Genomic DNA, 13,410 nt, shown 5'->3' on the forward strand with positions numbered 1-13,410 from the left:
AGTGGCTGTCCCATTTTTCATGTTGCTTCTAGGATGTCGAACTTGCTATTTACTAAGTGGGTCTTTACTATAGCCCTAACGTACCGCCTGCAGAAGTGGACAGTCTTCATGTCTTAAATATAGCACACCAGGGCTCAGTGGTTGTCAGGCCTCTTAATGAATTCAGACTATTCCAGATGTGTAGCTCTTGTAAATGCTGCCAATTTCTTGTTAATCTAGTCGAGAAACCCACCCACATCTCTTAGATAATATATAATGGGTATCTAACAGCGAGATAGTACGTAAAGTATTTTAAATAGTTTTGTGAAATATAATATTAAAGGGCGATGGTGCTAGACGAAGGCTACGATGAAGTGTATTTCAATTGGCTTGCCTTTGCTTTGCAAACATGGGTAGAATTCATTCGGGCGCTGAAAAGCAGGATTCGGCATTTTAGGGGCGAAGCTCCTTATGGCGTGGGTCTGTCGCTTCTCCGTATGTATGTATGTATGTATGTATGTATGTATGTATGTATGTATGTATGTATGTATGTATGTATGTATGTATGTATGTATGTATGTATGTATGTATGTATGTATGTATGTATGTATGTATGTATGTATGTATGTATGTATGTATGTTTTTGCATGTATGCAGCCACTGGTGGCACACACTCGCTCAAAAGCAGGTATGTGCCACCGGGGTTGCGATGTGGGAGATGGCGGTACTTGAGGCACTAGATGGACGCATGGACAGACGCACAGATGGACGGATGGACAGACAGACTAGCAGAATGACAGACGGATGGATGGACGCGCAGACGTACGGATGAATGGGCGCACGAATGGACGGACAGACGGATGGGCACACTCACACACGAACGCACGGACAGACAGATGGACGCATGAATTGACGCACGAATTGTCACGCGGACAGACGGAAGCACGGACGGGCTGACTGACGCTTCGCCCCACTCATCATAATTCGCTCTGTGCATATGCTGTGATGTCTTTTATGATGTTGCATCTTCCAAAGTGTTCAAAATGTATACAATGGCTATTCAAGTGCAATGAGAAGCTGTGTATCACGAGCGTAAATACTTGCTATTGGACAGTTTTGGCAATGTAACTAATACGTAATGACTGTGTGTTAGTTACACAACGATAACTTGCACTAACAGTGTCAAAGAAATAGATGTATTCAAATTCACCATATTTCCCTTTACAACCACTAAGCCCTGTTCTCCTATATTTAGAACATGAAGCCAGTTTTGTCGTAAACTCATGGGGTGCCCAGAAAATATTTTCATGTTCTTCAGGTTGTAGTAACTCCAACTCAACAGAAAACAAAAATATAGGCCGGTTAAAAAATTTAGGGCTGAAAAGGTTTAATGAACACGACTGTGCCGACCTGGTGATAACGAAATGCTGACGCTGGCGTAACAAGGATGAAGCTTTCTTCGCGTATTTATTGGGCCAATACCTCTTGCGACCATGCACTTTGTAATTAAGGAGATGCAACGCAATGCGCTCACTGAAGCCGTTTTATGCAACCTTGAGCCCGGGCGGCTGTGACACAGCGCTTACACTGCGTGTGACAGGAAAGGGAGGAGCACTGAGCAGAGTATTCTGCTCGATTAAATCGAGGTATCCCAGATTTCAAACTACGTTAAATACGCCAAGCCAGCGCGTAAGGAGCAGCACAGTCACAGCGAAAGCTACAAGAGTGGCCTTTCAGAGCCTTTTCTAAACAGTCATTGGGTAGCTACTGCAAGCACACTTGCTGGGCACCCCTCTACAGTTTTAACAATTATTTCTGGGTAGTAGGTCAGCAATCGCTATGGTATTCTTTGTCATTCTTCTGAGAAGTGTGTTATCCACTGAACACTTGCAAAGAATTTTGTGCCAATTGTTCATGCAGTGGCTAACGACGATGAGGAATTATGTCTGAAGTGGGTATGTGCCACAGTTATTAGGTGAGCAAGAACAAGCTTTTGTAATGAGTTGGAGCATTGGGCGACCCACTCGTTACGCTATTCGCATTGTGTGACAGTTGTTCTTTCGCTCATTTAAAACGCTTTATAAGTCGTAATAACACGATTGCTTTCCCGAAATCAAGCCTGCCTAAGGCAAGTTTGTAACAAGTCTCAAGCACAGGCGTGCCTCGGTGGTAGAATACTGGGCTAGCACCCAGCGGGCCCGGGTTTGAGGCCCACTGTGTCGTTGACACTACATTTTTTTTTCTAATTTCATGCGATGGGATTACGGACACCGGCGGCGGACAAATATGGTGGGGCATGACCCGATTTTCGATCTCATAACAGCTTTCGCTGTAAAACGACAAGGTTGCAGCGACCGGTAAATGTACTGAACATAAATAATCGGAACACTCGATATAACTAACGCATGGCCAAGAAGTTATTTGTTTTTCATTGATCTCGCATGTGTTACTGCATTCAGCAGGACGCCAAGCAAACTTCTGATCACATATTTCTCGTATGATTCCTTGTCGTCACAACCATCGTCGCAGTTCTCTTTTACCGTTTGAGAGACGCTAAAGGAACACTGAACTCTGCTTCAAGAACGCTGAAGTGGTTTTGCATTTGCAAATTTATTGGAGATTCGGTATCTGTGACCTCTGACAAGATGCCTGTGAAGGTTTTTTTGTGATGTTCATTTAAAGAACAGTGCTGCAAGCAGGCAAATTTGTCCATTAGAACAGCCCCCGACGCGCGCGGGTCGCAGGGGAGGACCGCAGGAGAAAGAGACAAGTGGGGAGCTGACGTAGGCTTCGTTATCGATCCAGGCCACCGGGGATGCGGATCCCGTCAGCTACGGAACTGTGACTCGTTTTTGCTGTGATATACTTCTTGGCGAAGCATGAGTTCTTCCAATTCATATGGATGTATTGCCATTGCACCGTTTCCTTCTGATTAGAGACTAAAGTTGCACGGCGGGCTTGTTGGTTATTCATGTTGTTCGAGGTATAGCGCATCCAGGACGCGACAGAGAAAAAAACACAGAACACATACACGGCGCTAACTTTTAACAATGCGGTTTAATCCGAGAAACAGCAATACTTATACCCAAACATGGCGCGCCACAACCACGTGCTAGAACCAGAAAACTGATCTACTGCAACTCATGCGACATTCAAATAATGCAACTCTTTCAATGATAATGATATCGATGGCTTGCTTATACACGCGTCCCCAAACTTAGCAATGAATTTTGCTTCTATGATAAGCCTTGTCATTTGGTTAGTGCTTCTTCTGATTATGCTGGTGCGATTAAAGAGGGGTTGGCACCCGCATTCTTTGCAGTGAATTGCAAGAAAACCCTCAGGCTGTGCCTTGGCCACGTTGTTATTGTGTTCATTCAGCCTATCATTTAAGCAATTTGTACTTAGCTAAGTTAGACAGAGACCTCATTGGTTTTAAGCCATTTGTACTTAGCTAAGTTAGACAGAGACCTCAACGATGTACTACAAGAGACAAATGTTCTAAAAATTTTTTGTTTTGTAGACGATTTTATTTTATTTGTTGACAGCTCAACCGAACAGTTTGAGGAAGTGTGTTCCAGCATTCAAGTCGCTGTTCAAAGGAGCCTTGAACCCCTTGAAGTGTCCTTTGAAATGCCATGTGACAATGTGATTCGGTTTTTAGATGTCCTATTTGTTTTTAATGATTATCATACATGCTGGTATTATCACCCTCGTGCTATCAAACCTATACTGCCACATAACTCGGCGCACTCCAAGCTCGTCAAGCGAGGGATTGTTAAGATGTGCCTTACTAACACCTTGAAGAAGTCCTGCCAGCATTGTTTGCCTTTAAGCATGAGAAAGCAAACAAAACGTTTAGCTGACTCGGGGTACCCACAACATGTCCTGACATCTGTCGCGGAAAGCCTTCTGAGGCAAATCCGCTCCGACGGAGCCGCGGAAACGCGTGCTACGCCTGCAAGGAAAGGATTAGCTGTAATCCCGTATATTCGTGGTGTTTCACATAACCTGAAAAAATTAGCAGAACATTGCAACGTGCGAGTAGTTTTCTCGGCACCTATCAAGCTAAACAGTCTTTTCCGAAAGACGAAACCGGAGCGCCCGGAGAAAGGTCTGTGCGAAAAGAACCACCGTATTAGGTTTGTCGCGTGCGTCACAGGAGTCATCGACTGGATCCCATTAACGTGTGATGCATGCTATATAGGCCATACTGGTAGATGCATCAATGATAGGCTGAATGAACACAATAACAACGTGGCCAAGGCACAGCCTGAGGGTTTTCTTGCAATTCACTGCAAAGAATGCGGGTGCCAACCCCTCTTTAATCGCACCAGCATAATCGGAAGAAGCACTAACCAAATCACAAGGCTCATCATAGAAGCAAAATTCATTGCTAAGTTTGGGGACGCATGTATAAGCAAGCCATCGATATCATTATCATTGAAAGAGTTGCATTATTTGAATGTCGCATGAGTTGCAGTAGATCAGTTTTCTGGTTCTAGCACGTGGTTGTGGCGCGCCATGTTTGGGTATAAGTATTGCTGTTTCTCGGATTAAACCGCATTGTTGAAAGTTAGCGCCACATATGTGTTTTGTGTTTTCTTCTCTGCCCCGTCCTGGATGCGCTATACCTCGAACAATTCTGATTAGAAATTTTTGCCCTCCGACATTCACCAACTGTGCTTTGCGGGGTTGAAATGGATTCGCGATGCCGAATTACTGCGTGGGATATGGCTGCCGCCGTATACTTTCGGCCGCGATGAAGTCGCTTTTAGGTTTTCACAACTTTTCTCGGGATCACTAGATGGCTGCAAAAGAGATTGCTGTGACGGTGTAAGAATATACTATAGGTGACGACACTGCACCTGGAGCTGCTTCCAGGTTGTGTTCGCCGCCACGACTGTTTCCTTTTAATGCGAGAGATGTCGCTCACAGAGGGTAGATTAATTCATTTGTTCTTATAATAAGATTGATTTATTCGAAGTACATAAGACATTAGGCCAACCTAAAAGCAGTTTTTTTTTTCATTTTTTGCGACCCTAGTGGCACACGTATTGCCGCCCCGTTATAAAGGGGACGCTCATAGCGTCCATCCATCTATCCATCAAGTTGCTCACTGGGTAGAGGCACCAACTTGTAAAAGGTATTGATGCGGAGTCTCACTTGCTTATAACGCTCAAAGTACCGATTGCCTCGACGCAACACGAATAAAATACAGACATATGTTGACGCAGAAAAAACAGCGTGTTCTCAGCAGCTGAAGAGAACAATTACCTTCTTCGTCCTCGGACAGCCAGAGGCCTACTACACGGTGTCGGCTAAATCCCCTCATCGTTCTTTTTGCCCACATGTACACACGCGTCATTTGCTTCTCTCTCAAAGAGCATCCCGTGAAGCGAAATAAGAAGTGCAGATATTTCTTGAAGAAAACTTTGCCAGGACTGCGCGGAATGCGCAGCACAGCCACAGCAAAAGCATGAAGAGCGGCCTTTCAGAGCCTTCTCTAAACACTCTTCGGGTAAATGCTAGAAGCACACTTTCTGGGTGCCCCCTACGCCATAAATATTCGTAATTTCTGTGTAGTAGGCCGCCAATAACTGTGCTATCCTTGTCATTCTTCTGAGAATCATGGTATGCGCGAAACACAATCGACGAAACGTGTGCAAATTTTTTGTTGCATTCAGTGGCTGACAACAATAAAAAATGACGCCTTAAGTGGGTACGTGCCACCGCTAATAGGTCATGAAGAACAAGCAGTTCTTGTGTGCTTAAGCATTTGATGACCCTCACGTTACACTATTCGCATTGTGTGACGCCTGGTTGTTATAAACGCATTTTTACTCATGATAACGTGATTATTTTCCCGACATCAAGCCTGCCTAAGGCAAGTTTTCGAACGAGTGGCTTAGCTTTAGAAAAGTGGACTGGCACACAATGAAACCAGGTTTGAATCCCACTATGTCAATACATGTCCTTGGTGTTTGTCATATGAGTTTTTTTTTTAATTCGTTGGATAGTGGTTACTGACACCCGCGGTGGCGGACAACTACGGCAGCGCTCGTCACCCGTGTTGTGATCTCATAACAGCTGTCGCTGTAAATGTCTTGCGCAATCAGTCGGTTACATAAGGTTTCGTTCGCACTATTTGAAGGAGTTCAGGTTGGTGCTGGTCACGCGTCATACTATTCGCGGCGAGATCAAGCTTTAGGTGGCAGCACTGTTCTCATGAAAGTTTGGATACCCTGCAAAAATGTTTACACCCTAAAGAATGTAAAACGGGTGTACGTATTAAAAGCACCCATTTGAACACCCCTTTTACACTCCAATTGAAAAATTTAAGGTTTTTGTGAATAAAGCACTCTCAACATACCACATTCACTAGAGTATAAAGTTGGGCATGTTGGTAAGACATACTTAATCGACGTAGCGCGTTTTGAAACATAGGACAAGGGAAGGGGCAGAAGGGAGCACTTACTTCCAACAAAGCTTTATTTCGAGGAGCGTACATATATATGCTCATGAAATTCGAAAACAACAGACAAACAGATGAAAAACCCTCTATTGCCATGCGCTAAAAACTGATGATCTCAAAAACGACAATTCTTTTTGTACTTGTGTATGAAAGTTGTTTCACATGCAAAACCGGGATGCTCAAAAAAGCACTTAACACTGTCACATGCGCGCAATTTGTAATCTATCAGATACCTCTTTCATGCGGTAAACACTACATAGGACAAACTGGCAGGTGTATTAATGACCGGCTCCGCGAACACGCTTCCAACGTAAAAAATGGTCGAGATGGTTTTTTGGCACTACATTGCAGCACGGGTGGCTGCAAACCACTTTTTCATGGTACGGTAATCATAGGAAAAACAGAAATAAAGTGCCAAGGGAGATTATTGAAGCAGAAAAGATCAGTAGATTAGGGCTGAACTGCGTCAGCAATCCTTCTCTCGGTCTTTGTGAAAAAGAATTTTCGTTTTTGAGATCATAAGTTTTTAGCGCATGGCAATAGAGGGTTTTTCATCTGTTTGTTGTTTTCGAATTTCATGAGCATATGTATGTACGCTCCTCGAAATAAAGTTTTGTTGGAAGTAAGCGCTCCCTTCTGTCCCTTCCCTTGTCCTATGTTTCAAAACGCGCTACGTCGATTAACCACATTCACACCATTATGTTTCGGGTGTTATGAATAACGATACAAATGATTAATTGATATGTGGGGTTTAACGTCCCAAAACCATCGTATGATTATGAGAGACACCGTAGTGGAGGGCTCCAGAAATTTCGACAGACTGGGGTTGTTTAACGTGCACCGAAATCTGAGCACACGGGCCTACAAGGCTACAAATGCACGACATTTTCGGGCAGTTTGTTTATATTGTTAGTATACATTAACCACCTTAATACCAGCAAGGCTCCTTCTACTATAGGTCCTTGCGGGTCTAGTTACGAATCGAAGCAGGAAGTAATGTGACCAAAACGCAGTTTTCATCAATAAAGCACGCATACTACTATAAGACGGAAGATACAACAGGAGCACCGCTTGACCAATAGAATAAGGCCCAATCCTCTTGTATCTGTCCCTTGCATCTGTGTCATTTGCGGGATTAGTCAACACTCACAAAGTGCACTAACTTGCCTGAACTAGGTAGTGTTGTGCACATTAGCGTAGCCATGCATGTGACACCCCCCACCCCTGTTGTCCCCCATAAGATCGATGCTTTTAAAGCTGAAGATAAAACGTCCGCCGCCTGCGAAAAAAAACAAACCATCTGCACAGTTGTTTAGACATAACCACCAGGTCAACGGGCCATCAGGTCCCTTAAAAACGAACATTGATGGGATGTATTTTTACCAGGCACGTTTTGTTTATTACTGTAGTGAATGTTCCTCTTCATGTGTCCTTACAAGTGCGTCATGGAAATTGGAAAGCGAATGCCAATCATAAAGAAAAATGCAGAATAAAAACATCTCAGTGACCTTGACGCAACCTTGCTGACAATGACGGGAGCCTTGTTGACTAAATTGCGAACAAAGCTCTCCTCGGGGAAGCCAGAACGCATTCTCCAGTTCACTCTCTCTCTCTGTTTTTGTGGGTCTCCTTCTTTTAATTTATGTAACTTCCCCAGCAGACGTGCTTCTGTCAAAGCCTTGATATTGTAGGTAGCGAGAAATAAGCATTGATGAAATATTTTCAGCCGCGGTCTTGTTCCAAGGACTGCAAGCTAAGTACAATTATATTGTCGCGATGTGAAGAAAGTAGTATTTACAGGTTGAGAAAGTAGCAGCAGGTCAGTATATTTATTTACGGTGCGCCACAGCGTTCCTCCTCTTTCCCTTCATTGCTTTCTGCATAAAAGCGTGCAGATGCGCGTATGTGCTGTCGTCTTTGTCTTCCTCGCAGCACGCACGTGGCAATATGTTCTCATCGACTACTGTGACGGCCAAAGCATGCAACGTTGCGAGGAGCAATGTCTTTACCGAAATAAAAGTGCTGATAAAGTATCGCCTCCGTGACCCTGAATGCGCAGTCCCTAATGACCCACAGAGCTAAGCAAAAGCCATCGGCCTAGATTTTTTATCAGTAATTAATACATTAGGTCGGTGAAGGTGCGCTAAATATTGCTCCTGAATATTACCAATGCGCGTTCTGACTAGCAGCTCATGCTGGCCGCACTACACTGTCAAATGTTCAGTGCGATTCAGATGCACTGTTAAAGAACGAGTATAACGCATCAGATCACTGCCGCAAAAAAAAAAGAAAAAAACCAGCCCCCGCGCTATCAGTAGAGGGCCTGAGCTAGCGTTTAACCGCATCTAGCCGGTCTGAGAGCGCACCGGCAACACGAAGTCTCGTCGCCTAGACAACCTTGGCTGCCCAGAATTGCTGCACACGTGCAATGGGCGCAGAGCGCGGCAAAGGGACCGGCGTCATTTTCATGTCATTGCGTGCGCCGGCGAAAAACCCTCCCGTATGTGTGTGCGTGTGGTGCGCGTGGCTTCTAGATCGGTAGAGTTTATTAGTCGGTGCTTAGTCTGAATTGTGCCGGTGCTCTGTGCTCGACCTGTGTGTTCTGTCAGTGCTGATTATTGCGAAGATGCACCATCCTGAAGGCTGGACCTGCGGATTCATATTGTGGAGCGCTCGAAGTGAAATAGTGAGTACCGCTCTCACGTTGTTCAGTTCACTGCGTGAGCGCAAGAATAACGTCTTCAAACAATTTGATTTTCAACTAGTTGATGACAAATCAGCATTTCTTTACCTAGCGAGAATACCTGTTCGAACTGTTTCAAATGGATGATGGAAAAGTGTGATTGTGGGCAAGATTCTTGTTCGTTTATTTGGACTGTTTAGAGCACGAATTAGAGTGAGCATGCGCGGCTGTGGTTCAGCAAAAAATTCGAACAGATTTTTGTGGTGCCCTTTGTTTGCAGCCGTGTTCAAAGGGGCCATCTCGTGATGAACATCAATTTTAGTTTAAAAATTAATACTTCTGCGGGGACGGCGCCTGTTAACTCTAAGCATCAACCGTACCTAAGACGCATTTGCTTGGACTTGTTGCTAGTTGATTTGCTCTCTCTCTCTCTTTTTTTTATTCCACAAAAAGACCGTGAACAGAAAATAGGAGCGCGGTGTTCCATGTCGTTCTTTTCGGTCCTTTTTTTGTTTTGTGCGTTAATATTACCGTGATAACTCGGGTTGATCCATCGGGTGACAACACAGCATATTGCTCCGCGTTAGGTGCGCCTCACGAAGTTTGCCCACTTGCTAATAATGCATTCAATTTCGTTCAGTTCGTTTTTACCAATATTTTCGTTCACCCGCGATGTAGCGTGACACTCCCGGCAGCCGTACCTGTGTAGCGAATCGAGCACTGGAGCTGTACCTGTGTTTGAACAGACCTTTCGTCGGTCTGTGTGGCCGAATTGCCTACTTGAACAGTGCAAACGCTTGTTTGAGCAGAACTACTAATGTTCGAGCACATTTTATTTTATTCCGCTTGTTTCCATCATGTGTAACTTTCATAATATTCTTATTATTCATAATTATATTGCCCTCGCCTCACTTTGGCGTTTACCTTGCTAAGTACTTCAGATGTTAAAGGTATTTTCGCTAAGTGAAGCATAATATTAGTTTTTGTTGCACAAAAAACACTCTAATATTATACATACTGCATGGTATCTGAGCATGTGTGGCAGCCAAAATGTAAGACTGGGGAGCATATTTATCTGGGAACACAACACGCACAGTCACTGAGCAGCTTACGCTGCATTGGGAAGGAGTTTTCTTTCTCAGCCTGCCAGCATGATTGAAACAAATGGCCCTAATTTAGCAGTATGGAATGGTCATTGAGTGAAAGTAACAGGGTCTCTTTATTTGCAAATTTCCCAGCCGATTTGACGGCTATGGCAAATGTTTTTTGAAAAAAATTGTGCTGATTTAATTCACTGAAAACAGTGAACTGCTAGAATATTTCAGAAAGAAAAAATATTTTTGGTCACGTGGTTGTCTTTTAAACTTGCCAGAATATTGTCTGACTGTTGTTTGTTGAAAAAATTATCTTACAAGTACCACTGCTTCTTTACATTCCAATTTTGGTACACGTTAAGTAAGGGGGCTTATGTAAGGTGTTTGAAACTCAGTAATATTCATACAATTTTTTAGTGACTTACCATCCAAGAATTTAGCCAAAATATGTTATGCTTACATTTTCTCATTGCGATTCTGCGTTTGTTTGAATATCTGAGCTGTGACTACTTACTTCACAGAAAAGATACTTTGATGAAAAATTATTTTTAAACATCTCAAACTGTTAACTTCTACGAGAAAAGATCACTCATTTCACAGAATTGTGATTTTTGTCCATATTGAGACGCAATTTGCACCATGTTGTGGTCTAATTAAAAATCACCTTTTACCTAAATTGAAAGCAAAGAACTAGTTGTTTCCCCGCAGGGGTGCCTGCGCAAGTAGGCGTTTGGTGTGTAGCGACACCACGGATCCGAGCTAACGGGGGAGTTTTGGCTCCCTCCCACGCCTAGCCGTGCGTTGCTTTGCCGTGTCCGGAAAAAAAGGGATCCTGGGGGCTGAGCCGACGCTGGGTGATTGGACCTTTAAGGCCCCCCGGCAGAGGCAACACACCCCTTTGGCCCCGGCTTCACGTAGACGGTACCCCTGGGCTGACCCACCCAGGGGAAATCGGCAGTCGCCTTTTTCTGTCTCTCTCTCCCTCCTGATCTTCGTCTTTTCTTTCTTCCAATCTATCCTGTCATTTCTGTTCTATCCTGACTTCTGTTTACTTCCATCTTCCAGACGGCAAGGGTTAACTGTGTGTATGTGGCCTCTCTTGGTCTCATATTATTGGGTTTAGTGCCTTTGTACAGTTGGCGCTGGCATGCCCTTATAATTGTGCTGCCGCGTCCCCATGTTGGGCTTGATGGTGGGCGGCTGGCATGGCTGCGGAATTTACATATACTTTATGGCCTCGTTCTCATTTCATAAACTGTCTGATCGCCCTCCTCCTAAGAGGGGCCGCACCGAAGCAACACTGAATGTATTTATAAAGCCGAAAGAAATTTTCCCGCACTTCCATGTGATCCATTGTGAAACACAAGAAAATAACGCAAGAACCATTTCTCCATTTTTCGTTTCCAAATGCCTCACCAATACCCTTGGTCCAGGATATCAGACTACACGTATGGCTAGCGGGGACCTTCATCTCGAAGTCCAAACAAAGACCCAGTATGAAAACCTGACAAAACTCACCTTTTTTGGAACAACACCTGTATCTACCACACCACACCGCTCCCTGAACAGTTCCCGAGGCGTAGTGTCTGATCAAGACCTAATTAACCTGACAGGGAGTGAGCTCCTCGAGGGCTGGAATGACCAGCATGTAACGCATGTGCAGAGAATTAAGATTAGGCGTGATAATGAAGAAACCCCGAAAAAGCACCTCATTCTTACATTTTGCACAAGTACACTTCCAGAATATATTGAAACAGGCTACTTGAAGTTAAAGGTCCAACCTTACATCCCCAACCCTCGACGTTGTTTTAACTGCCAGCGATTCGGCCACGGTTCTCAGAGCTGCCGCGGCCGTCAAACCTGTGCAAAGTGTAGTTCGCAGGAACACGCTACAGACAAATTTGAAGAAGCCACTACCCACTGCGCGAACTGCGGTGGTAGACACCCCGCTTACTCTCGCACATGCCCTACATGGAAACATGAGAAAGAAGTACTCACCCTGAAAGTAAATGAAAACATCTCGTTTAGGGAGGCGCGCAAGCGTCTACTAATGCAAGGTCCTTCATTTGCGGAGGTGGCACGAAAGGGGGCAGTGCCACCAAAATCCGCGGCGCCCGCACGTACCACACAAAGTGGACGAGCGGCAGCGCCATTCACCTCCTCAGCGGAAGTAGCAAAGGCTCTTCCGCCACCAAAAGGCTTGCAGGCCTCCGGACCTGAAGCCCCAGGGCCTTCTGTCTCGACAGATAGCCCTAAGACCTCTGTGCCTGCACGCGTGAACCGCGAGCGGGCATCCAGCATCTCATCCGAGGTGATGAACACAACAGCGAGCCCAACGGTGTCTTCGGTGCCGAAAAAAAGGTGCGGCGCATTGGAGCGCGCCAGAAAATCAAAAACCATCATTACAGGGCCTGAAAAGGCTTCTTAACTTGTCGCAATACTTATTTAGTACACACATCACTCATGTACACTCATAATGCATACACAAATAATACAATGGAACGTCAGAGGATTGCTTAGTAACCTCGACGATATCCAGGAACTCTTACACGAACAGTCCCCAAAAGTGCTGTGTGTACAAGAGACACACTTAAATTCCAGAAACACCAATTTTCTACGTTGTTATGTAATGTTCAGAAAGGACCGCAATGACGCTGTAGCGTCATCTGGCGGTGTGGCCATTATAGTTGATCAGGGCGTAGCATGTACACATCTACGCTACAAACATCCCTTGAGGCAGTGGCTGTTCGAGCAGTTCTTTTGAACAAACTTGTCACCATCTGCTCTCTTTACATACCTCCACAGTACCGTCTTGAAAAACACGAATTCCAGTCACTGATACATGAACTACCGGAGCCTTATGTGGTCCTTGGGGACTTGAATGCACATGATGGTCTATGGGGCGACTCTCGCTGCAATACGAGGTCGCCTAATCAAACAGTTTCTCTTTTCTTCAGGTGCATGTCTGTTGAAAAGGAAAGAGCCAACATACTTTAACCTCGCCAACAAAACCTACTCGTGCATAGATCTCAGCATTGTGTCCCCATCGCTTGTACCACTACTTCAATGGAAAGTGATCAACAATCCTTTCGGAAGTGATCACTTTCCGATTATTCTAAATGCACCACTAGAAAAAGGTCCTCCACATGTTCCCAGATGGATGACAGACAAAGCGGACT

Source organism: Rhipicephalus microplus, unplaced genomic scaffold, assembly GCF_043290135.1.
Source record: "Rhipicephalus microplus isolate Deutch F79 unplaced genomic scaffold, USDA_Rmic scaffold_34, whole genome shotgun sequence".
In the NCBI taxonomy this organism is placed as follows: Eukaryota; Metazoa; Arthropoda; class Arachnida; order Ixodida; family Ixodidae; genus Rhipicephalus; species Rhipicephalus microplus.